Source organism: Agelaius tricolor, unplaced genomic scaffold (assembly GCF_023055355.1).
Source record: "Agelaius tricolor isolate 1412-34295 unplaced genomic scaffold, bAgeTri1.0.p SCAF_5, whole genome shotgun sequence".
Taxonomy (NCBI): Eukaryota; Metazoa; Chordata; class Aves; order Passeriformes; family Icteridae; genus Agelaius; species Agelaius tricolor.
Genome location: NW_027269265.1, coordinates 20,000,409 through 20,026,140, shown reverse-complemented (window position 1 = coordinate 20,026,140; position 25,732 = coordinate 20,000,409).

Genomic DNA, 25,732 nt, shown 5'->3' with positions numbered 1-25,732 from the left:
AAAATAATGCAAAATTATACCAGCAACCATTTCCCTCTTTGTTCACCTTTTATTTTAATTTAGACAACTGGCAAAAGAGTTGAACCAACAAATTATCTTTGTTTAGGTGGCTGTAGCTCTTTTTAGTTATGTCTTTGTGGGGAAAGCAAAGTAGCAGAGCATGATGCCTAGTTTAAGTCTTGGTCAATGTGTATGATACTGGGAGGAGATCATTCTTATCAATTTCAGAATGCTCTAACTTGTGTCTCCCTCTTCCCAGACTCTTGCACAGCTAAATAAGCAGCACAACTAATTGCCTGTTCAATGTTTGATCTACTACAACAGTACTGTGAGCATCAGCATGTCCTGCTGAGATGTTAAGAAATAATGGCTGTTGCAGTACCAAATTCAATATAATTTAAAATAGAAATCAATAAATGCACCCCATATTTCAAAAATGTAGCTGAATGCATCTTTAAAATCAGCTGAACTTATATGACAAGCAGATAAACTCATTTGCAACAATGCTATAACTATTTTTTGGAATTCATCAGAACCTTCTGTTTCCACTGCTTGCTTACTGGTACTGCTTTACAACAATACATGCTTTCATTCCAAGAATCAGAGTTTCAAAAATATCCTCAAGATGGCCACTATAAAATGACATGAAATTGGAATAGTTTCTGTCACCACAAAAGCTTTGAAAATGCCTATTAAAAACCCTCACCCCACCTGGGAAGCCAGGCAATTATTCTTACTGTCAAGTACCCTGGTCAAAAAAATCGAGTAACTTGAGAGTCGCCTCCTAGGACTTGTTTGCACAGGATGAGCTGGGTCAGGCATTGATGGAGCTCCTGAGTCTGAGGAACTGAAATCGTTGTGGCTCTGAGCAGCAGGTGCTCTCAGGGTGCTGAAGGAGGACAAACAGTGTGAAGATGTGACAGTGGTGCTCTCAGTTCAGCCTTGTGTGTAGTCCAGGTCTCCTTGCTGCACGCTCACACCTGCAGTGGGAACCCAGCTGGCAAAGTCCAAAGTAGGAACTGGCTCAGGCTCACTCTGAACCTGAGGTACTCCTGGCATCACTGCCTGTGTGGGTGTACCCAGGGCTGCTGAGTCGCACTGGGGCAGTGTGGAAGGAGGAGAAATGCCATTTTGCAACAGGCAAAATGTCTCCATGAAAAATGAACCTACTAAGTGCCACTTGATAGTTTGCTAGCTGAAGGCTTATATTACTTTCTGGCTCTGCTTTGCTGCTTGTCTCTGTAAGCAGCTTTCTTTGTGCTAGGGGACCATTCACCATTAGAGTAAATCCCCTGGAACTGCACAAGTTACCTCAGGGGAAGGTTTGGCACCGTGATCAGTGGCAAGCTGTAACTGTGTGTACCTTTGTGTAGTGTGGAAAGCCCTCTAACTTCCCTGAAGGGATGGCTGAAGCTTTAGTCCAAGTGTTCACATAGTCCAGATTGCTCACCTGTAAGCAGTTCTCTGTGAAACTCTGTATTTTCCTCCTCTTTTTATTTCAGCTATTTTGCTGCCTGTGAAAGTCCCCTGCACAAACTCATTTATAAAAGAAATATGTATAGGAAATGGATAAACTTTAAAATCAAATTCTGATCTTGGAAACATTAGTGTAAGTATGACTTTATGAATGTAACAATGCTGAATAGTGTAATTGAATTTGCATTACTGAAAATGATATCCACAGGTAAATTTTTGAATGTTTGTTTTTCACCTTTACTCTCGTCCTCCTGAGCTAGTTATTCCCTTTTGGAGTAGTGAAGGAACATGGGACTCTACAGCAACAAGGAGCCAAGTAAATCAAAATGTTCAGTTATCTGTAGCTTGCAATAGATCTAGACATGTGCCCAGAAACCAGCTGCCACTAAAGGCAAACAGCTCAGAAATATATTTCTTGCAGAAAGAGGGAATCTGGCAGAAGCTAGAGTGTGCTTGGCATGTCAGAGTACAAGCAGAAGAAAGTTAAAAAGCTAAAAGCATGATTGGGTTATAGGTTAAAAGTACTCAAAATATTACTGAATATGCACATGCTTTTATCTACACTCTGAGGCGTCAGTGATCCATGATATATTTGTGATCACCAATTTCTGCCTTAGTGAAAGCAGTAAAGAGATAGGTAGAAAAGAAAGGGGAAGGCAAATACTTAGTTACTTCAGAATGAAATCTATGATTTTTTTTTTTCTGAGTAGTGATTGCAGCTGACTTCACCCTAAATCTGTGGGACAAATTACTAAGGACATATTCAGCCATGGTGGGTAACATTTGATGTTTTTCAATATTTCCCCAACTTCTGTGTGATGAAGCATATACAAAGTGAAGTGGGAAAAGCCATGGAATCGGAATAGTTTGGTTTTTTGAGTCTATTTCTAAAATTCTAATTCTAGGATAAAATAACAACAAAAAGAAGAACAATAATAATAGAAATTAAATAACAACATCAACAAAAACAATAACAATAATGAATAATAATGGGGCATAATATTAAGGAATAGTAGAGAATAATAGGATTTTCAGATAGTTAAGATTTAAATCCAGATTTAGAAAGCCCTCAGTTTTGGTCAGCTACATCCTGTGCAGTATGCAGTCTACCTTTTTTACCATCTGCACATGCCTTTGTGGGACCATGTACAATGGTGCATGATACATGTAAAAATAGTTTACTAAATCACCCAGTCACCAATGATGCAATAATTAGTTATACTCTTTCATTAGAATATCCCTAACTTTGAGAAAATTTAAACTGGTCTCACGATTTTCACTCTGTAGCTTGGAAATCTATCACTGAAATTCATGCCTCTCCCAGAACTATATCCCCTTTTTTGTATCCACTTGGATTATTTCCTGTTCTCTCAATGCAGTGGCAGCTGGAGCCACTCCTGGCGGCTGCACCCTACACTTCACACAGCTGCCTCCATGGCTTTCATAATGTTTTCCATTTCTCATCCTGTTTTCTCACTGATGACTCTGGCAAAAGAGACACTCTCTCTCTTGCAGTAAAAAGTAACACGATCTTAAACACCCATCTCAAAATAGCTGAGAGGCTTTGTGGCTCAGATGCAGGAAAGCAAAATCAGTGCTACTGCTGCATGTTCATAGGCCTCAGAATAGGCTGCAGGTTAGAAAGTAACAGGAGTGCTTTGTTTCTTTTTTTTTTTTTAAAGTCCATCATGTTAATAAGAATTCCCACGCTCAGCGGTACCTTGCCAGAAGGTACTATTCCCAATTCTAACTATTCCAATTCTACCTTATTTGTTGGGCCACAGCCCCCCTCCAGGTCACTGCCTTCTCGAAGACTGAGCCTGGGACAGCAGGCACTGACTGAGCCATCCATAAATCCACGTCAGGCGGCGCATGCTGAGCCTAATCGCTGATTGCATTACACTGAAGTGACAAGGCGTAAGCTGTCTGCCTTGAGGAATGGCATTCATTTCACCAAGGGAAGCAAAACCAAATGTAATATTAATCAATAATCCAAGACAAATCACTATGAGCCTATTAACTTGATTTTTAATTCTGAGGAACAATTTGTCGTTAGTTGGAATTCTGGACTGGTATTTTTCTTACAAGTGCTGCCTTTCAGGAAGACCTACTTTGAGTTCACAATCATTCTTTTAGAGGCAGGAGTTTGTAAACAAAGACACAAACAAATCCATTCATAATTAGTCTTCTTCTCTTTCAGGACAGTAATAACGACTAATGGTAACCATTTTTTGAGTCCATTTGGTTAATGGAATCATACTATTGGTTTAGTTTTATAAAATTTTAAAAAATTATTTCAGCTGCAACAGTCTATCAGGCAGTAAATGCCATACCACTAATCGTTGAAACATTTTTCTTTGAGATGAGATAGAATAACTGGAAAGGTTTTGGCCCCTTCAAAGAGGACACATTTTATATTCAAATGTCCATTTACAGCATTTGCATAAATTGATCATTTGGACAGCTATAAATTATCTCTAAAGCCAGAGGTGGCTGAGGTTCTTCCTAGAATAAGGGTTTTCCCCTAGAAGAGTTCCCCTAAAATTGTTATGATCTGCATATGCCCTTTGAAAACCTCAATTATATTAAGGAATCAGAAATTCTGAGGCATGGTGGAATACAGAAAAAGGGTTGGGTTTGTACATCAAACAGTATCTTGAACAGACTAGTTACAGAAGACAAAGAATTTTTACTGTCTTGATATAATTTCCAAAATTTACTTTTCTGAGCCATCTGGGAAATCGCAAGGATTAGGCAAGATGTAACACCATTTTCAATTATAGCAAAGAGCCAGCATGTGCAGTGATGCAGAGAAGAAAAGCACTGAACAGGGGGAGATGGGCCTCCTCTATTGCTGCCCTATTGTCATGAAGAATGAAGAGAAAATGGTTGCTTTTCATGCTGGACATTGAAAGGCAATGAAATGAGGTAAGTTATGACTTGTATTTGTCTACAGTCGCTGCTGTCATAGCACTTGTATAAGCAGGGAGCACTTTCCATTTGTCCCAACTTTCCAAATGTCCACTGAAAAAATAAGAGAGGAGAGAGTAAAGGTGGGGGGAGGGAGAGCATACCAGATACATTTTTGTGTATTTAATACAGTGGGGCACATATAGTGGAGTAAATATATTTTTGATAAGGTTGTCCTTCAAAATAAGAGAATAACATGTCTCCTCTGTGTGTGTTTGTTTTTATGGCTCCCTGAGTCCGGTTCCTGTGGTATTCATGATGCAGCACAGCTATTTACTGTGTCCTAGATGGTAAGGTCTTCCCAATGACAACTGTGGCCTGTTGCAAGGTTCAGCTAAATCCCTGCTGAAAGTGGTGACCTGAGTTTCACTGAGAAGAAATGACTAAGGTTAGAAGATTTTGCCACAAATTTCAAGAGTGCTTTTGGTAGGGAATGTTGGACAGCACAAGAGATTTAAAGAAATAAAGTTTGAGGTTCTATCTGGAGGTTTACTTTCACAATCTTATTTTTTAAAAAATACAACAAATCTAAAACATAAGTTAATAAAAGTTTAAAAAGAGCATGAAGTCCAATTACTGCCACTTTTCTCCATAAACAAAAATATATTTAATTTAGTATCTCCCAACAGATCTACTCAGATGCAAGATGTACATTGTTGGTGGGTTTTTTTTTTTCTACACTCAAAAAAGTGCTTATGACACTTTTCACTGCTGATGGGAGTCATGCAAGAGCCAAATAGCTCTGTGGCTTTTGTTTGTTTTTCTGTCTTTTTCTGGAACAGTAGAAGCCCTCAGGAGCTGGGACCTGAGGCTGGCTGCAGCTCTCAGAGAGGAAATGATCATCAAGTGCTATTCTTGGGGGCAAGGAGAGCATCCTGGGGTACTGGGGAGTTTCTCTGAATGAGCTTTTAAGACATTGGTTATCTTTGTGGATTTTCTCTTTTGCTTGTTTGACTCTTTCATGACTCCAAAGCTGGATGTCCCCATATTTCTCTTGCCCACACTGATCTCCCCCTTTACAGATGTTCAGTTCCAATTAGTCATAGTATTGCCTTCAACTACTTTTCTTTTTTTTTTTTTTTTTTTTTGGAATTGCTGTCTTCTCTGTCCTTCCATTCAAGGAGAAGTCTGAAACTTTTCTTGTTCTCCAGAGCAGTTTTAAGGAAGAACATGAACCTCCAGCATCTCTCCCTTGCCCATATAATAATATTGTAGGGTACTTTCAGTACTAATCTGATTTAGAAACACCAGTCCAAGGCTTCTAGTTTGCACATAATTATTGAATTTTCTGTAAAAGCTTGAAGGATGCCTACAACTTTCATTCCAGGAATGTGAAGCTTGCTATGTGGACATTCCTCTTTTCTTTCTCCATCAGTAATGAAGTCTCTTTGAAGGGCAGTCCAGTGATTCAACAGTGAACTATAATGTGCTTTTCTGGACTTGAGGAACTGACACTAAGAGGTGCAGTGAAGTGTAAGAACATAGATGGTAAATTACCAGATTGGTTATTTTGTGGTTCAAAAAGATTGTAGGGAGATTGAACCTCAGAAGAGGAAAATCTACTGTTTCTCATCCCATATGAAATAGCACCAGGAGGTGCTCTAAAGCTGCCTGTAAGTCTAAGTACAGCTTCCATTTAGCAGGGGAAGCTGCAAGCACAGCTCTGGCTACACCCAGAGACCTCTTTTGAAGACTTCAGTGACCCATGGGACTGATGATAGTTAAGTAAGATATTAGTTCAATGGTAGTTGGCTTGGTATGAGCAGGTTCAATGCCTCTAACCAGCCTGCCTATGAGGTTCCACATGGGCAGCCTGGCAGCTAGTGAGAACACAAACCATGGGCAGGATATGCAAAGCCTCTCACTGGATGAGTCACTGGCCATTGTGTGTAATCCCCTACTGAAGTTTATGGCTGCTTTCGTTATGCAGCCAGCTCTTAAGAACAGAGATCTGAACAAGTGAAATTATGCTTCACATAAACCAAAAACCAAACAAAACACAGAAAAAAAACCCCAAGCAAGCAAGAAAATTCTGTCTGTCAGGAACTCAGCACATTATTTTCAGATTGCAGAAAACAGTGCCCTGGCACTTCTCCTAAAGCGATGACACGCCAGTTTTCTACTGGGACATACGTAATACATACAGTAAATGTTGTCTGGCTTTCAAGAAAAGAAAATATGTTGGATGTTACTTTACAAATTAATTAACCATCCAGTTTAACACCAGTCTCCAAACTTCAGGCTGTTGGGAGCAGAGTTGATATCATCTAATTTCATTTATTTGCAGTATAAACCCCCAAGTATATCATCTTAGATTCCATTTGCAGGGAAAAGAAATGGCCACTTGTTGGCTCATGTTTAACTTATTTCAGACGCCTGCATTGCATTACTTTGGATATTTTCATGCTAGTGTAGGCATTTTATTGCAGGATCTACCATCTCTAATGAATACAAGACTAAACAGCTGCTAATCATAGGAAATATGTAAAGGATGCCTCCTTTACAGACTATTTTGTCTTTTGAAGGTCTCCTGCATTCTTTTCTGCACTCTGCACCGGGTTGTTCACTTGTTGTCCATCTTGAACATAAGCAGAAAGCTCAATCACATTTTCTTTCCAGCTTCTCTGAATGCAAACCAAAATCCAAACCCCAGCACAGTTTCTCTCATGACTGAGTATCAAGGAAAACAATATTACATCAAATAAATTTTAATAATTCTTTTCAGCAAGGATGCAGAAATCATTTTGTAGCCTCCCTGGAAGACTATTAAAGTAACAAAGAAAATGCTAAAACCAAATAATCAAAGCAGGGCTTTAAGTTTGTGAGATCACTATAATTAGGACAAATACACACAACTGTAGTGGGTTTCTCTTTTTGCTTTTCAATTATGTTTAATGATTTAAAATGGGCTTTTAGCTAATGAAAGCATGGGATGCTCAAACATTCATAATTAATTAGATGAATGTAACTGAAGATACATATGTACTTAGAAATTGGAAGAAGAATTTTGTTTTGAATATAATTATTAAATTTCAAAGTGTTATGACAACAAAAAGAAACATCCCAGTAATCATTTCCCACAGTGTGGTTAAGTATAAGGACACAAAATTTTTCTTTGTGGAGAAGAACACATTTTTAATTGTGAATATAAAGACACACTAAAGAAAATATCTTGGAATTTTATAATAGTCTTGAAGGTGTTTGTACATAAGATGGAATTTTTTCTAGTATTTGCAAATATAGCAAGGTGAATTAGTGGAAGAAAGTAACTGAAGATTAGGAAATATTTTATTTTGGATTGGGAACAAAGAGGGTGTGAGACTGAGTCTCTGAAAGGAGATAAAAACAGCTAGGCCTTTCAAACTGAGCTCAGTAAAACAACAGAGCAAATATATTGTGGGAATCACTGCCTCAAAAAGAGGAGCTACAACTGCCCAGGTGCAGATGGGTGAGGCGTACAAACATGAAGAACCTATCTTGCCTCTATTATCCTTTCTTTTCCAGCCTTTCCATATTAATAAAAAGAAAAAAAAAAAAAGAAAGATAGGGACTGGTGATATTATTGGTGCTTAATTAAAAGTTTCATGAGTCTCTAAAACCAAGATTCAAGTGTCTAGCTTTGCTAAGCTTTCTTAAATTCAACTCAGAATTTTGAACAGTGAGAGAGCTGTCAGAAATGCTTTTATAATCACTTTGTGATGACCTAATCTCTAAGGCTACCTTAGTCCCAGAATATGTCAGATAATTTTTGTGAGTTGCTCTGATTCATGTTATCTTGGAAAGACACCATTATGCCAGCCTTGGCTGGCAGCAGCTCACTCAAATCACCTCTCAACATGCCCTTTATTATCAAGAGATCAGGAGCTGGAAAGGAATAACTCTGTAGGTGCCTAAGTAGCTGTCTGCCATACAGCTAAGCTAGGAAGAGAGAACAAGAACAAAGAATAACCTTGGGCCCACAATTCAGGCACACCACGCAAGTCCTGTTCCCTGACATTTTGCAATCTACTTTGTCTTTTTCACCTGTGGAAAAAGATTGTGAAGCATCCATAATGTCAGATGAGAGTCCTATATTCCTTTAATAATAAAAAAAAAAGGTACTGGCTCTCTACATGGCCTGAGAGAAAAAGGGCTTTACTGGGTCAGATCAAAAATAGTTTAATCCTGGATTCATTCTATTATAATGGATAATAGCAGAAACAATAGAAAAGAGAACAGAAAAAGGAGATGCAAATAGCAATAATTTGGCCAGATGTTCAAAGCAACGAGCTGTCCAATAGGCAGTCAATCCCTGAACTCTCAAATCAAAGTAAAACAAAAACGTCCACACATTCAGACTCTACGTAGGAATCAGATTATTTTTTAAAATTCTAAGGCAGTGGTATTCAGAGTAGAAATGGTCTCAGGAGCACTGTAAGATGTTTGACAACCAAGAACTACGGTTGCAGTTTAGCCCATATGCTTAAAATTAATGTGCACTGTTATTTTCTAAATACCCATCAGTGTGTGCAGACAAGAGAAGCCAAGCCAACAAATTAACTGACTGTCTCTTAGGGGAACCTTTCAGTAATTTCTAATTTTTTGTGTTTATTTCAGCCTTTCCAAAGTATTTAATACATATTCTTTCTTTTCCTCCTCTCTCTTTCATATCTCTTTTTCAAACTTTTATATGTAGTTACTGAGACACCACATTCAGTAACGCCTCTAGGCAATACCTCCTGTGACAATCTACTGTGCTTTTTACTAATGAATTTACAATTTCCAGTGTTGTTGCATTCCTCCCACTGTTTACTTTTCAGTGTTGGATGCACTGATGAATTTGTTCATGTAGGCCTGTGTGGTTCCACAGCCCAATTTTCCTTTGTGAGAGGAGGGGATAGGAGGGTCCTGTTCTAGCTGCTGTGCAGGGGAGAACTTCCTTCATCTCAAGAGAAATAAAGTAAGCTGGAATGGAATGGAATGGAATGGGAATTTGCTTTACAAATTCACCCTGTGAGAGACAAACTGACTTAGCAAATAAAGACTTTCACCTCTAAGTCACAAGTTTGAGGTCAGTTTCTGGTGCATGTCAATAAGAACTTAAAAGCTTTACCACCCTGTGACTTCTCTGCAGTTTCAAATTTAAAGAAATGACAGTCTCAGGCTTGTTTCTCATAAACACCATCACTGCTGTCACTGCTAATTGGGCACTTGCTGGAAGAATTGGCAGAGCAGCAAAAAGTCTGAATGAGCCCCTGACATTGAACTCACCCCTCATTCCTGCATGTTCAGTGAGGCTCTTTGCTCCTGGCTCTGCGCTGGCTGCGTGTCAGTAGAGGTAGAGCCTCTTTCTGCCTTCTTATCTTGCTTTGGGAACCCAACTCTTTAAAAATTGTATTTACCATTTATAGCTAATGTATCACTGTCACTTAACATAATTTTGAAGAGATAATCATCAAAGAGCAATGGGTAGGAACTATGTCAAAATTTTGGTTTAATGTCAAGAAAAACATTTTAAGAACAATATATTGTGTTTTTACTAACCTGTGTCTGACACAGTCTGGCTGACTCAAACTCTAGACATATCCCAAAATATCTAAGGCTTGAAGCAAGGCCTTTTGAAGCAAAGCTTACTTCCATAAGCTGTATGAACAAAGATGAATCTCTGTAGCATGTTCTGATCTATAACATTCCCCCAGGAAAAACCTTCTGTCTACTGTTTTCCTCTAATCACAATCCAAAATGATCAACACTCTCATTACCAAAAAAACACAGATAATTTTTTAACTTTAATTCTGGATATCATTGCATATTGTATTTTTTTCACATTAGAGACAGAAGAAAATTAAGACTCTCAAAATCCAGGATTGGACAGGCCACCTCTGATCTTTAGCATTCTATATACTCTATTGCTAGAAAAACTTATTTTACAAACACTTCTATTACTCAGTTAAATTACATCCTCAGAATAGGCAAAATCCTAAGTATATAAGGCTCAAAGTCCCATTTAAACTTTAAGGTTCCCGATCATTCAACACTAAATCGGGGGTTTTATAACATACTCAGAAAAATTGATAAACAAACATCTTTCTGAATTAAAGGCCTCAGAAAACAGAAAAAATCTTCAGGTCCTATGCTCTTGCATCTGAGAAGACATTTCACTCAACTGCAGTCTTCTTATTCCTAAATTTTTCACACAGAAACTCCTGTATAGAGTCTGCTCTGACCACAGTTTTGTGGGAGGTGGGCTAGGGAGAGAAATAAAAATCCCTAAAGAATGAAGGATTATTGTTAGGAGGGAGACTCAGCGAAATGTTTACTTTGTGACTACTAAAGGGGTTTAAACAGGAGATCAGCACCAAACTGTTCCAGACAGAATGGAATAAGGAGTTGACCGACACTCAATCTGCTAAATTGGTGTGAACAATGTGCTGTCTTCAGCTTTCAGTCTATCCTGGCCAGAGATAAATAGGGCAGAAGGATAAATGTGTGTCAGCCTCATGTGTGTATCTGACAATTCAGTTTATTAATTTAGGGCAATGGAGGTGGCCTTGCCACCTATGACTCCCTGTAAATGACAGTCACTGAGGAGTTGGTTCTTATCTTTTTCTGCCAGCCCTGAGAAGCCACTGATATTACCACCAGAGAGACAGGGCAGACCACTTACAAAAAATTTCTTGGTCTATCAGTAGCAGTCATTTAATCTGTCAAAGTGCAACTGAGCTGAGCTTTTGAAGGTATATTATGTACCGAACTCCATGGGATCCATCAAGATGCATTCCAGAGTTCTGAAGGAATCGGCTGATGTAGTTGCCAAGCCACTCTCCACAATATTTTAAAAGTCATGGCAGTCAGGTGAAATCCCAGGTGACTGAAAAAAGACAAACGCTGTACCCATCCTTAGAAAGGGTAGAAAGGAGGACCCTGGGAACCACTGACTTGTCAACATCACCTCTGTGCTTGGGAAGATCATGGAACAAATCCTCCTAGAAGCTACACTGAGGCACATGGAAAACAGAGAGGTGATCTGGGACAGCCAGTACAGCTTCACCAAGGGCAAGTCCTGTCTGACCAACCCAGTGGCCTTCTCTGATGGAGTGACTGCATCAGGGGACAAGGGAAGGGCTACAGTTGTCATTTATCAGGACTTCTGTAAAGCCTTGGACATGGTGCCCCAGAAAATCCTTTTCTCTAAATTGGAAAGGGGTGGATTTGATGTGTTGACTGTAAGATGCATAAATTGGTTGGGGTGTGGTCAACAGCTTAGTGTCTCGATGGACATCACTGACAAGTGCTGCTCTTAGGGGTCCATATTAGAATGAGTGTTATTTAATATCTTTATATTAATAAAGAAGAAGGGATCAAGAACAACCTTAGCAGATTGCGGATGACACCAAGATTAGTGATGTGATTGCCACGCTCTGAAGGACAGGAGGGCCTGAACAAGCTTGAGAAGGTCCATGAGAGCATCATGAAATTTAACAAGACCAGTGCAAGGTGCTGCCCCTGGGTCAGGGCAACCCCCAGCATCAGCATCACAGGCTGGGGATGAACAGATCAGAGCAGCCCTGCTGAGAAGTACTTGGGGATGCTGGTGGATGAGCGGCTGGGCATGACCCAGTTATGGGCACTCACAGCCCAGAAAGACAAACATGTCCTGGGCTGCATCCAAAGCACTGTGGGCAGAAGGAGCAGGGAGGGGATTCTGCCCCACTCTCCCCTCTGGTGAGATCCTGCCTGGTGTGCTGCATCCAGCGCTGGGGCTCCCAGCACAGCAAGGATGTCATGGACCTGTTATAGTGAGTCCAGAGAAGGGCCTTCAAGATGATCAGAGGGCTGGAGCAGCTCTCCAGGAAAGGCTGAAAGAGTTGGATTTGGTCAGCCTGGAAAAGAGATACTTTGGAGTATCCTAATTACAGCCTTCCAGTACCTGAAGGGAGCCTAATGATAGAGACTTTTTACAAGGAGCTGTAGTGACAGAACAGGGAGAATGAATTCAAACTAAAAGAGAAGAGGTTCAGAGTAGGTATTTGAAAGAATTTTTTTTCTGTGAGGGTGGTGAGACACTGGAACAGATTGTCCAGAGAAGTTGTGGATGCCCTATCCTTTGAGGTGTTTAAAGGCCAGGCTTCACAGAGCTCTGAGCAACCACGTCTAGTGAAAGGTCTCCTTCCCCATGGTAGGGGATTTTGAACAAAATTATCTTTAAGGGCCGTTCCAACCCAAATCATTCTATAATTCTATTCTATTCCATTCTATTCTACTATGATTTTTTGGTTTAGGCATCTTCCTGGTATTTACACTTGTATGCTTAAGTTCTTGTCCAGAGCAAAATCCTTTTCCAGGCATTACCTTTCTGGTATTTTACCAGATTCTTATGCAAGCTGTTATTTCTAACAAAAGCTAGTTATGATGTAGCAACTACTGTATAATCAGGTAATATATATTCTACCAGACAGATTTTTGTTGATCTTGGTAGAAAATATGCTGATAATTGCTCAAACTGGGACTGTTTTTTCTGTATATTTTGGCATGTAGGAGGTTCAGGGACCTCTTCCATTGTTGTAATTGTCTAGAGTAAACAAAAGCTAATGCACTGTGGATATATAGCACACAACTACATGAGAAAAAACAAAAGGTTAATTTACCTGAATTTATTAAAGGTTAATTTATCTGAACTTGCAGACTATGCTATGAGTAAGAATTTGGCGTCCTGTCTCACACAGTCAGAGAGAATAGTTCTTCTTCCAAGATTAATAGGCAAAATCCAAGATCATTCCTGCACAGAAGTCAAATGAATTCTATTTAAGTTGCAGATATTTTATCTAAATCATAAAACTTTTCCTTTTCAGTCATGGTAGAAACTTTTCTTTGAGTTAGAACTCCCATCACATCCCTTCCTTTCCTTGGTTTATGGTTAGCCTCTGGAATTCAGTATCACAAGAATTCAGCAAATGGTGGAGGAAATCTTAAATGCTTCATTATGTGGGCTGACAGAGGCAATCATCTTCTTCAGCATCATCTTACACCACTAACATACTTCACTAAGACCAGTAACAGTATTTCTCAATGTGTTTTAAAGAAGAAAAAGGTTGTCCTGGAAAGTAATTTTGAGAACAGGACATAGTTTTGGCCATCCAAAAATAAAAATTAATGTATGATCAATTTTGAGTCAGTGTAGGTTGACATTTTTAATCTCTGGATAGCAGGAATCAGCTCTTAAGAAGTGCAGCAGATACCCAAGTTCCTTGCCTAAGGACTAGGCTTCCCACTGTGTTTAAAGCTATATTCTCAAAATGTTGATACCTCTCTACGTGATGTTCTCTCAAGTTGAGAATATCCAGAGGATTTTGTCCCTCAGCTTGCCTAGCACCTTTGGAAAGCAGCCTTAGGGGAAGCTGTCTGCTCTATCACAGGATGTGTTTGCCCTCAGCTCTCTGGGGTGTTACCCACTGCTAGAACTGGATGGATGACAGAGAGCTCCAGTCTCCTTTGCACCTTTTAGCTCTTCTTTGGATACCCATCCATAAGGAATTTCTTGTTTATGTGATGTATACATGTATACATACCCCACACAATAGGTCCTGTCCATGAGCAGGGATTTTAAGTACTGCATCAAATTTAGTCATATTGTTAGTAAATTCACAATTCTATTAATTTTTATGCAAGCATTTTATCACAAAACCTTGTAGAATATATTTTCTCCCCTCTGAAAGAGTTAGATACTGTTTTCTTATTTTGTAATGAAGAAGAGATTTTGACATATTAAATCTCTGTCAAAGAAGAGGAAAGCCCTTAATACTACAATCTAATTTTCTGCTCAAAACCCTCTCTCAGACTGGTTTGCATCAGTAGAGGTAGAGATTTTTTTCTGTTTTGACAGGGCACCCTCACTTAACCTGCAGTACGAGTGAAGTGGCAGTCAGATCACTCTTCAGTGTGAATATTAATGAGAACATTCATAACAATCCTTCCCTTTGACAGTGGAACAGGAGCTAAAGTCCAACAGCAGGATCAAACAGGGTGGCATGGTACATGCATCAAACCATCTGGCTAATGCATAGCTCAAGGAAATGAGCCAAAACATTTCAGTCAAAACTCTTCACTGGAACAGTAATAGCCCATGAGCTCCTTTTCCCTAAAAACCCTGGAGACAGAACAAAATATCCTGTCAAAATACATCAGTGCAGTGGAGCAAGAAAAACAAAAACTTCTGACAGTGCATTTGACCATGTGAAGGTGTTTGTTTATTTCACAAAGAGTTTTTTTCTGCTCTTCATTTTGGTCCCTCTCCCTCACCTGCCTTGTATTTTACCTTCACACCCACTTATGTCTGGCTTTAGCAGCCATTAATTTATTCCGTTAAAACTATGTTTCATTTAAAGACTTTTTTTTACACAACTTCCTTTTCTTATAGTTCATTGTTGTGTGACTAATTCAGTTGTTGAACTGACACCTATCATTTCCCTGATCTGCGGCAAAGAAAAAGGCAGGTTTCCAAAAATGTGACTGCTAAGGACATCTTTCTGAATCCTGAGGTTTAAATATATATTATTACATATATAATATATTATTACATATATGATTCCCCACCATTGATATGGTCATGATATTACTACATCTTTGGGAGGGAAGCATGTTTTTCTTGGTATTAATAACTGAACTTCCTCTTACTTAGTCAAATTGCCATGGTCCAGAAATCCCAGATAATGAGTTTCCAGCCCATTCTAAGATGTAATACTACTGGACAGAAGGTGGAAAGAGGATATGGGCAGAGGTCAGCAGCCACCAGAGCTCTCAGTGGCATTAAAGACCCTAAAAATGCTAAATGTACAGTTCTACACACAGATCTCAATGCTTGTTAACAAAGGAGTGTTTCCAAATAGGACACATTTGATGACTTTTTAACACATTAGGTGACAGAGGCCAGATACACTGGACTTTCACTGCTGCAAATCTAACCACAAAGGATGAACTTGCAAATTCCTTTCTTTCTCCATTAATCACTGACATGCACAGACTGTCATATTGGAATGGTATAGCAGGATAATACAGAAGTACACTGAAGAAATGTCATTTTTAGTGTTCAAGTTTGGAATGGGTGGTGCAGGTCAAGTTCAGGGAGGTAGGGTATGGAAAAAGCAGACTGAGAAGAAAAATCTGAATATCCAGACTGCGCCTGAAATGAGAAAGAATAAAGCCATATTTTTAAATTTCAAAGTCTCCTGTTGCCAGGGGGAGGGAGTTCTGCAGTATTGTTATCTCTTAAATGTTAGAAGCACACTGGAAAAGTTTCCAAGGCAGGCATATGGTTGCACAAGTAATGGCCACGTGCTGCTGCATGATGCAAGAGAGATTTACCTGAGACTGCCATGACTCATCAAGCCACATGACAATATGATGTAAAGGGGAACTGATTACTGATCTGAAGCTATGGAGCTCCCACTTAGGTGAATTTGCAGGCAAGAATAGGTGATTTAATATTTTGCTGGAATTGGTCTCTGAGAATAGCTTTTTCCCCAAAATCGAAGTATTCATATGATCTTTTTAGCATTAGATAGAATTATACTGGTGAAAAGCACAGAATCAATTCTGCACAGGTTTTGAAGACAGATCCTTTAATTTTAACATAAAAACCGCCACTCAAGTAAGGCTGTCCGGTTTAAAATCAGAAGTAGTTTCAGAATTCATTGAAATATTTTTATTGTTAAAATATCTCAAGCAGTTTTTTGAAACAACTAAAACTAGAGATTTATTTGGAGAAAATTTCTATCCACCAAACCTTTCTGAGTTGAGATATAGCATTGTTGAAAAGGTCACTGATTTTTCTCAATTAAATCTGTTTAATACTGCTCTCCTTTTTACACTCACTGAAGGTTTCATGAGAACTGTTGCATTTCCAGGACAGTTCATGTTGTTTATAGATAAAAACTGCAATTTCAGAAAAAAAAAAAGTGTGAGGATTTGAGAGGTTTTCTAAGATTTGCTGCAGTTTTTTGAAGTTTTTATTTTTTTTAATCCCTAAAGCCTAAGTAACTTTTGATTCAAAGCATATGGCTTCTCTTTACATTGGGAAAATATAAGGTTGACTGTCTCACACTTACTTTAAATATTTATAAGCTTACATACTAGATAGGATAAGTTCATCAACTTAATGTCTAGAATCACAGACCTTGTTTTGCCTGATGTTGTTTATTAAATGAATTGCCTACTATGGCTTTGAGTAGCCTTGTTTAATGTCCTGTTCTCCAATACTAGATCATCACTGATAATAATGCTGCTACTGCAGATAATGCAACCATTACTACTGCTACTATTTTGGAAGCACTGGTAATATGCAGCTGAAATCAGAGCATTTTTTCTGGGAAGTTCAGCACAAAAATGCCAAATGTCCCCAAAAAGGTAGCACAATTGAAATCTAAGAGTAAACTCTGTATCATTAGCACAAAGTGCTCCAACTCCCCTACTGCTTTTTGTGTAGTGAACAACTTTTTCAAAAGGAATTAAAACCCCATGTTTTACCTGAGGAATCAATAAGGAAAATCACTATTCCCAGCCTGTAATGTGTCTTCTGTTATGTAACATTCTATTAATTTCAAATAGGCATTCATAATGAGTTGCAGAGAAATGTTTAAAAAGGCTCTTATTATCACTTTTATTCTGTTTCACTACATAATATTTAACATGTTCACAAAACTCTTACATGTATATTCCTAATTAATCAGAATTTCATGCCTAGTCTGAACATGCTTGTTACTTGGCAGGGTTTTTTATATCTGTGTCTAGATCAGGTTTTGTAATTATGTCTGTTTCAGAAAATGTATTGTGAGAGCAATATAGCTAGTATTCTGTCACTAAAAATGTCAGTCTATCCCTATCATTTTTGTACTTAAAAACCTTAAAAAATACTTTAAAATTAGTCTCTGTTAACTAGTGAACATATGAAGACAGTCTAAAAACAAGATTACCATATTATTATCCTTTATATATCTCTATATAACCCTATTTATTTTTATATAGGGATATAACTTTTGAAAATGCATCAGACTTTTTATAAATTAAGGGCTGACCTTATGAAATCCTTGTAATTCTGAAACTATTTTTTTAAATGAAGCAAAGTGCTGGAAAAGATTTCATTCACAGCCTTTAAAATTAAACAATGACCTTTCTATATAATATCTTTCTCTATTATGCCATACTTGAATGACAAAATTTACCTTTTTATTCTCATATCTTATTCATTTGTATATAGGAGAATGTATTACAAAATTAAAATTGATAATATCTGCTGCAGAAAATGGTGGGTTATCAAAATTCAAGCAGTTTGAGACTAATGTAATTTTATGCTTTATTCCTATAAACTTGCTGTAATTTTTTAACATAATTAAGCTGAAATAAGCTCATTTCACTCAGGTAATATTGACAACTGCATGGTTTTAAAGTGTTAGTTGCTGCAAAGAACAAGTTGTTATATGAAGAGCAAAATTTGGGAAAATGAAATTCAGAAGGATTTGTGTTCATCCCTTCACAGTCTCTTACTACAACGCTTTCAGTCTCTTCCTTGTCCCTTTCCCAGTGCTTTGAAAATCTCCTGCATGCATTACAAGGAAGAGAGAGGAACAAACATTAGAGAGAAAAAACTCCTGGGCTTTGATCTGCATTTATGCTGATGGACTGATGTATATCTCAATGCATGGAAAGAAAGAAAGAAAGAAAGAAAGAAAGAAAGAAAGAAAGAAAGAAAGAAAGAAAGAAAGAAAGAAAAAGAAAGAAAGAAAGAAAGAAAGAAAGAAAGAAAGAAAGAAAGAAAGAAAGAAAGAAAGAAAGAAAGAAAGAAAGAGAAAGAAAGAAAAAGAAAAAGAAAAAGAAAAAAAGAAGTAGTTAAACTTTATGTAACAGCTTTAAAACCAAAAAGCATCTGGTCACTATACAAGCCGCAGAAAACATGACTCAAAACAATCATAAGTAAGTACTGCTGTTCTTAGTAATTCACTAACATTTTTTAATCTACTCATCTAAAAAGTTTTTTCCTCAATTTGGGGAGTGAGCCTTGACTTGATGGACTACTATAAAACCTTACATAATGTCTTGGATGTATCTCAACCAATTCAGAATTCATCACTCAAGAGTCAAGCTTTGATCAGGATGGTCCTATTTTTGCTGTACTCACAGCAGACCAATAGATACTAGTGTTGTGTCTAATACAGCTATTTTTATTTCCTGATAAATACAAGAGATGAAATTGCCTTTAGACATTAAGAAAATCATTGTATAGATTGTAACCATGTATAGGGTAATCTTAGTTGCAGTTCCCTTGGGAGGGCTAGACAGATTATTTTTGCATTTTGTAACTGGTTTGAGTCATGTTTTCTCCAGCTTGTAAAATGATCAGATGCTTTTGGCTTTAAAGCTGTTATATAAACTACTTTTCTTTCTTTCTTTTTCTTTCTTTCTTTCTTTCTTTCTTTCTTTCTTTCTTTCTTTCTTTCTTTCTTTCTTTCTTTCTTTCTTTCTTTCTTTCTTTCTTTCTATAAAAAATGGGTTCTCTTGGCTGAAAGGTACACTGAGAACCAGATTTAATCAACAGTTACATTAACTTGTTTGACTGATTGATTCAGCTTTCCTCTTACCCAAGCAGTAAATAAAATAATGGATGTCTCTAAAAGTAGGGAACAGAAAGATAGCTACAGAATCAGTGAAATAGAATACAACTTTATAAAGGAAGCATTGCCACCCTACCTGCTCATATTCCTGTCTATCCTGCACTGCCTGAAGTTTTCCATCTCTCAGACAGAGCTGTCTTATTTTTTTTAAATCACCCTTTGAAAATGCTCCCCAAGAGAGGAATTCTTGTTCTCTGGCAAAAGTCACGTCCTCTAAAGTAGCCAGGGTTTGTCTCTTTTTTTACCCATGCCTTTACAGATACATAGATACAATGAAAAATCTGGCTCTGCTCTAAGATGAGGCATTATCAAGATACATCTGAAGAAATATCTGCACGTCTTTCACAGACGAAAGCCTGTGCCAGTGGTCAGAATCATGCAGATATTTTTTGAGTGTCAGGGGTTGGGTGCTGATGCTGACAGGTTGCATGGGCACAGTGATATTGGGATGTTCAGTGACCCATCCCAGATGTTCCCCTGCTAGACAAAGAAAGCATCTCCTGTCTGTGCAAGCAGGGCTGACTCCTGCAGCATGCTCAGAACCACAGCTTGGTTTAGTGCCTTTAATTAAACCAATAGGAAATAAAGAAAAGCTTGGATGGTCAGATCTTATTTGCATGTTATTACACTGCTAGAGGTTTTTCTTGATTTAAAAGTCTAAGATTTAAAACTGAGCAGAGGATCTGGGTTTTTTTTGTTCTGATGAGAAAACTGTAGGACTTCATAGCACATTGCTTCTTTCCTGTAGGTGCTGAAGGACATGGGTACTTCACCAGACAACTTGATTGAGGTCTGGCAGTGTTAATCACTAGTGATGTGTAAATACAAAATGGCAGCAAAGTGGTTACTTGATGAGAGCACTAACAATGAAAACCAGCAACTAGTGGGACCATGGGAACTGCAGTCTTGAACAGAAATGGCTATATGTTGCCCCCATATTTAAAGAGCTTCATTATAGTGGTTTCAAACACTGCACATCAGTTTAGGACAAAAGACTGATTAAACAGCTACACTATTTTGACCCTATGAAACCAGGTTTCACTGTGGCTTCTGTTTTGGAAAGTGAAGACACTTGAGGTAAATAGCCTGATGTCTGTTATTAGCTACAAGTACCATAAATCTTTTGGTGGAAACATAACTGTTTTTCCAGTGAAAAACTTGATGTATCTCCTTTGAGATGTGTTTTTGCCTAAAAATATTTAATATATTGTATAAAATAATCAGTATTTTGCTCATAAGAAAAAAAAGTTCCTCTTTTCTCTCTCCAGTGAAGTTATTAACAGGTTCCTTTAAATGTATAACCTAGGGCAATGGTTTCCTGTAACTCCATCCTTGAGACAAAATATTTTTATCTAATGTCTCTATACTAGTATTATTCTTTCTAAGTAAAAAGTTAACATTGGTCTGATAAGGGCAGTTTTGGATTATTTTTTTTTTTTTGGTTTTCTAAATTCTGTCTGCATTTTTTCCTAAGCTCCTTAACAGCATTAGAATAAGAAACAAATTTTTGGTTAATTTTTTCTGCTAAAAGTATAGGTTCCATAGTATGTAAAATTTTCTGAATTTTTAAAGCAGGTTTATTGGTTTTATCATAACAGAAATTAAAGAAATACTGTTTCAGTATGTTTAAACATTTTGAGCAAAGACTATTTCAAATTCCCTTATGTTTATTTTTAATCCTTTAACCGACAATACAAGTGTAATTGTTTGGTTTTAGAGATGCAGAATTTTTAACTGGATATATAATGAAAATATTTTTACTTTTTTTCTCACCAATTTTTTTCTATAACCTTAGCATTATTTCTGTTTTGCTCTAGTTTCCTTTCCTTCTTTTTCCCTTAAACACATAGCTCTTGTAAAAAGGGAGCAGATGGCTTGACTGAAACTTGGTTTTCTGTTATTTTAATATCTTGCACTGCATACTGGCTTTATCATCCTTTCCATGCAGTATACAGATTCCCAGCTCAAATCAAAACAAAGTATGAAATAAGGGCATGAAAATAATGAAAAACCTGGGTCCTTCCTGCATGATGGCTGGATAGAACATAACAGCCTTCCTGTTGTGTGAATTTTATATATTTTAGATGAAATCTGTATTGTTTATATTTCCTGTGGTATATGGCTTTGATATGACCATTTTATCCATAGTCTTAAAACATTGTAAAGCCAGCCTTTCATTCAGTCATTTTGGCTGGCCAGGTGCTAGATAACACAAACAAATCTCCTTTCTATTCTTCATAGGAACTTCATTCCACACCAGAAGAGTCACCTACTCTAACCTTCATTAAAGGCCACATCCATGGCTGTCAGCCTGCCCTCTGCTGTAAGCTTCTCCCCAGGTTGCTATCATTGTGTTTCACTCTCCTTGAGGACATCAAAAAATCCTGAGACTTTGAAATACAGACTACGAAATAATAACTATATCATATGAGAAAGGTGATTTTTTAGAATTCTACTTATACTTGGTTAAAAGAAAACATTTCCTGATGTGCAAATTGTTCCACAAACTGATTTTTCTGTAGCTAAGTACTACCCTACCTGCTTGTTCACCTCAGGCTTTCAGGTTCCAAACACGTAGTCAAAGAGCCGCGTGACGTGCCGCTAGGCACTCAGCAGCAATCAAGAGAGAGCTGGAGACGCCTCCAAAGAGCTTTGCTCCAATTCCAGCCTGCCTGCTCTACCGTGGATAGTAAATGCTTCTTGCAGAATCCCTGAGGAAGCTCCTTACTTGAGCTGAGCTAAAAAGTTTTACTCTAAACAAACACAGTAAACTGCACTGACTTTATAAATAAAATTATCCTAGTCAGAAAGCTGTCCTATTACTTCAGAAGTACGTATTGAAAAGGTGATTAAATTCTTTCTGCCTTTTCCATTGAAGCTCTCAAAGGAAGAGTATCTTCACTCTCATAGAGCTAGCCAGCTTAGCAGCCACATTTAATTCCACATTTCTTTTACTTTGATGTGGAGTGACAAGAAATGGGTTTTGGCCTCCCTACCAGATGAGGAGGATTGTGTTGCTCTTGTCAGTAAGATGGGGAAGTTTACATGCAAAGGTCATCGGGACGTTCCAGTAGCCTGAAAAGGACTGAGGGGACAAGTGCTTCTCATTGCTTTTGGGTAAGCCCCTATCAGTTGTGAATGAAGCCTAGTTAGCACAATGAATTACAAACAACATTAAAATTAGGAATGATAAAATGGAGTTGTCCCCCTCTTTCTTGTGGTGTAAAAGCAGACCAGGAGTTTTCTGATCAGTGAATGTGACTTCTGGCAGGAAAAAAGAAGTTGCAGAAATATAAAATATCATATTTGCCCACAAACTTAAGGTTGCTATTTGCTGCTTCTTCAGGAAATTCTGTAATAGGATGATCAAGTAGTACCTTAAAGGCATAAAGATATGATGCTTTTCAAACACCTATAGCATTTCCTTCAGTGGTTCTAACTGGGAAAAAGCCTAAGTGGAATGGCTATAACATTCCTTCATCTGGTGGTGAAATGAATTAACCTCACAGACAACTGGAAGATGCTTTGAAAATAAAAAGGAAAAATTCTCAGCGGATGAATCAAAAGAAGATTTCAGTCACTGGCAGCTGTCACAATTTTAAATTGAAATTTTAGATCAAACAAGTATTCCTTTAAATTTAGGAATCTACAGTCACAAATCTCCACTCTCCTCAGAGGGGACAAATCATGTTACACTCTTATTCACAGGCAGGCAGGAGATGGATTTAAAGTTATGCCTAGCCAATTCTTGCTCATTTATAGCCTCAAAACACTTAGTAAACGTTCCAAGTAAAGAACTGTACAAGTGTAATTGTATTAACTAGTTCCAGGCTGATCTAAACTTATTCCCTTTGAGCTAGAGCCCTGAAATCCCTGAACAGGTTTTTCTTCTCTGGATGAGTTTCAAAGCAGATTCATTATCAGATATCTGTCAGGATCACTTTGAGTGCTATGTGAGTATTAGAATTAAATAAACATTGGAAAATCAGAGACAGATGTGCAAACACATCTTTCCTCTGTTTTTCCTAAATGAAAAAAAAAAAGTTTTTCTTAAATGGCAAGGTCTTATAAATTTGGTATATTTCTTCTTGTCCTGTCAGGGTTATAATTTTTATAGTTTTTAAAAGTTGTTTTCCTGTTTGTTTTTTATTTTTCTGTTGTTTCTTATTATTTTCAGTACTGATTTTCTTATGCCTTCATGGGCAGATGGAATAAGACACTGCCCTCCAGATGTTTATGGAATAACTTGGATCAATAGAAGACACTGCAGATCCTTTTCCACAAGTCCAGCTAGGATGTATCTGTGTAGTTTAATTTTCCTTTACCTTATCTCCTAAGAGAGTTTTCCAAATCCCCTAGACCTGAGTAGCAGATTTTGTTGAGATATCATCTGACAAAAGGAAAGTTGGAGTGTCCTGACATGTACACGGTCACTTATCTCCCACACTGCTAAATACAAGAGCAGGAAGGAAGTGGTGATCTTTTGTGTCATGTTAGACATCACCATCTCCCTTGGCCTTGGAATGAGGCTTTCACACAGTGCCAAAAGTGGCCTTGATATCCACTAAGTGTTGATGACTCATTTAAGATCCATGTAGAGTTTGTCTGAGTTGGTATCTCCAGGCACAACAGAGATGTCGAATAAAGTCGAAAGTCCAGTCTCCTCCTAAGAGAATGCCAACACACAAGCATTGCAGACATGGTAGAAGAGAGTTGTAAGATTATTTCTGAACCTTTCTTCTCTACAATTTCAGGTGAAGCCATGCAAACTCCTGCATCACAGATAGATATTCCCCATGAGTACAATTGCATGGAATTTTTTTTGCTTTAATTTGCCTTTTTCTACCATATTATTCTAAGCATTTTTCCTACATGTATTTGTAACATTATATAGTATAAACAGTGACATGTAGTCATCATTTTAAAGTGAACATGGTTCAGGTTCAGACATTTTGGCAAGATTAGAAATTAGACCTCTATCATAAACTGAATAAAAGATATAACTCTAGTGTCTCAAATAGATGTTTGGTTTCCTATGGAAGAAGAAATATACCCTTGGTGTTTTCATCTACACCACTTTCTCAGAAATAAAAGGAAACTTGGATATTTTTTGTACATCTTTGAAAATGCACAGCAGCTTTAGCTAACTCTATATTTACTTTGCTTATCTCTACCTACTGCAAGCTGCAATACATCAGGGAAGCAGTTGCAATGGAGAAAGGTCCTGAAGCCACAGTATAGAATTTGCTATCTGTAATACTGGTTCTTTGCAAAGGAAGATAACACTAAGATGACTTTTCCATTGCTGTGTGTGTCTTTATACATCAGCTAATAAAGCTGATGGGATAAGCTATGTCCACAGAAGTGATGGCTATGGCTGGGGAAGGGATTGTTTAGTGCAGGTGGCATGCAGTTATTCCCAGCAACACTAGACAAAGACAGGAATAGAAAACCAGCTATAACTTAAAATCTGATTGCACTGTCAATGACAATGTAATAAAAAAAAAATGAAAGCAGACTTTAATTAGCTGTTCTATATCTTAGTGAATGTGGGATTTAGCAAATCTCATGCTGAATTTAATTTTGCTATGGCTGCACAGTAACAGATAATGCTTAGCATTGGGGATCTATAACATCCTTCAATATGAGGTGTAGAAGCAAAATGGACATGCTGTCTCAGGTATGCCAGGACCACACCAAACCAAAGATATGTAAAAGTACGTGCTGTATTCTCCCTGGCTATAACTTTGAAAAGTACCCTGGGTAGGTTGCATTATTTTGTTCTTGATTAGATCGCATTTTTCTTGTCATAACTGTAGATGGTTTTGCTGTTGGTTTAAACTTTTATTACATGGCAAATCTTCCATGCAACTCTGAACTTCAGCACAATTAACTATTAGCATATATGAAAATTTCATTGGCTGTCAAGTCTCTCTACAAAATTAACTACATTCTAATACAGTTTGCCCTTCTTGTATCTTTCCCTCTTTCTTTATAATTCTGACAGCATTTTCCAGAAATTCCATTAATGAAAGACTATGAGTCACTAATTACAAAATTATGTCATTGAAACTGTAGTTCAAAATCTATAAAAGTTAATAAAGCCTCTCTAATGGTATAAGTTATATCAATTTATAAGCATAATTAAAAGTACAACTGAAAGTAACCAATTTTTCACCTTTTGAAGAACTTTCAAGTCACTTCTAATTTCTTTTAATGTGGCAAATAATGTACCAAATAAAATTATAGACACTAAGACACAGAGATAAAATCCTAAGGATGAAATCCTCAGCCAGTGGTGTCAGTGCTATAGGATTCAGATAGTTTTATGCCCATGGGTGTTTTAAGCCTATAAGATTTACCAGTGTATCACAATTTCTTTCCTGTTTGTTAATATCTGTGGCCACCACTGGAAAAAAATAATGAAAACACAAAAGAGAACAGGGTCTTGACTGGGATTAGGTGATGCAGGCAACTCTAATTGGAACTGACTTCCCTCAGGGCAGCGATGAGTAAAACTTAAGCGCACTGCTTGCTCTGAAATGTCATAAGAGAGAGAGCGATTTTCCTGTACTTGTGGGTGAACACTGTTGATCTAATTACAACAAAAAGTGGTTGGGAAATATTTTTAAGAGAGATTAGTT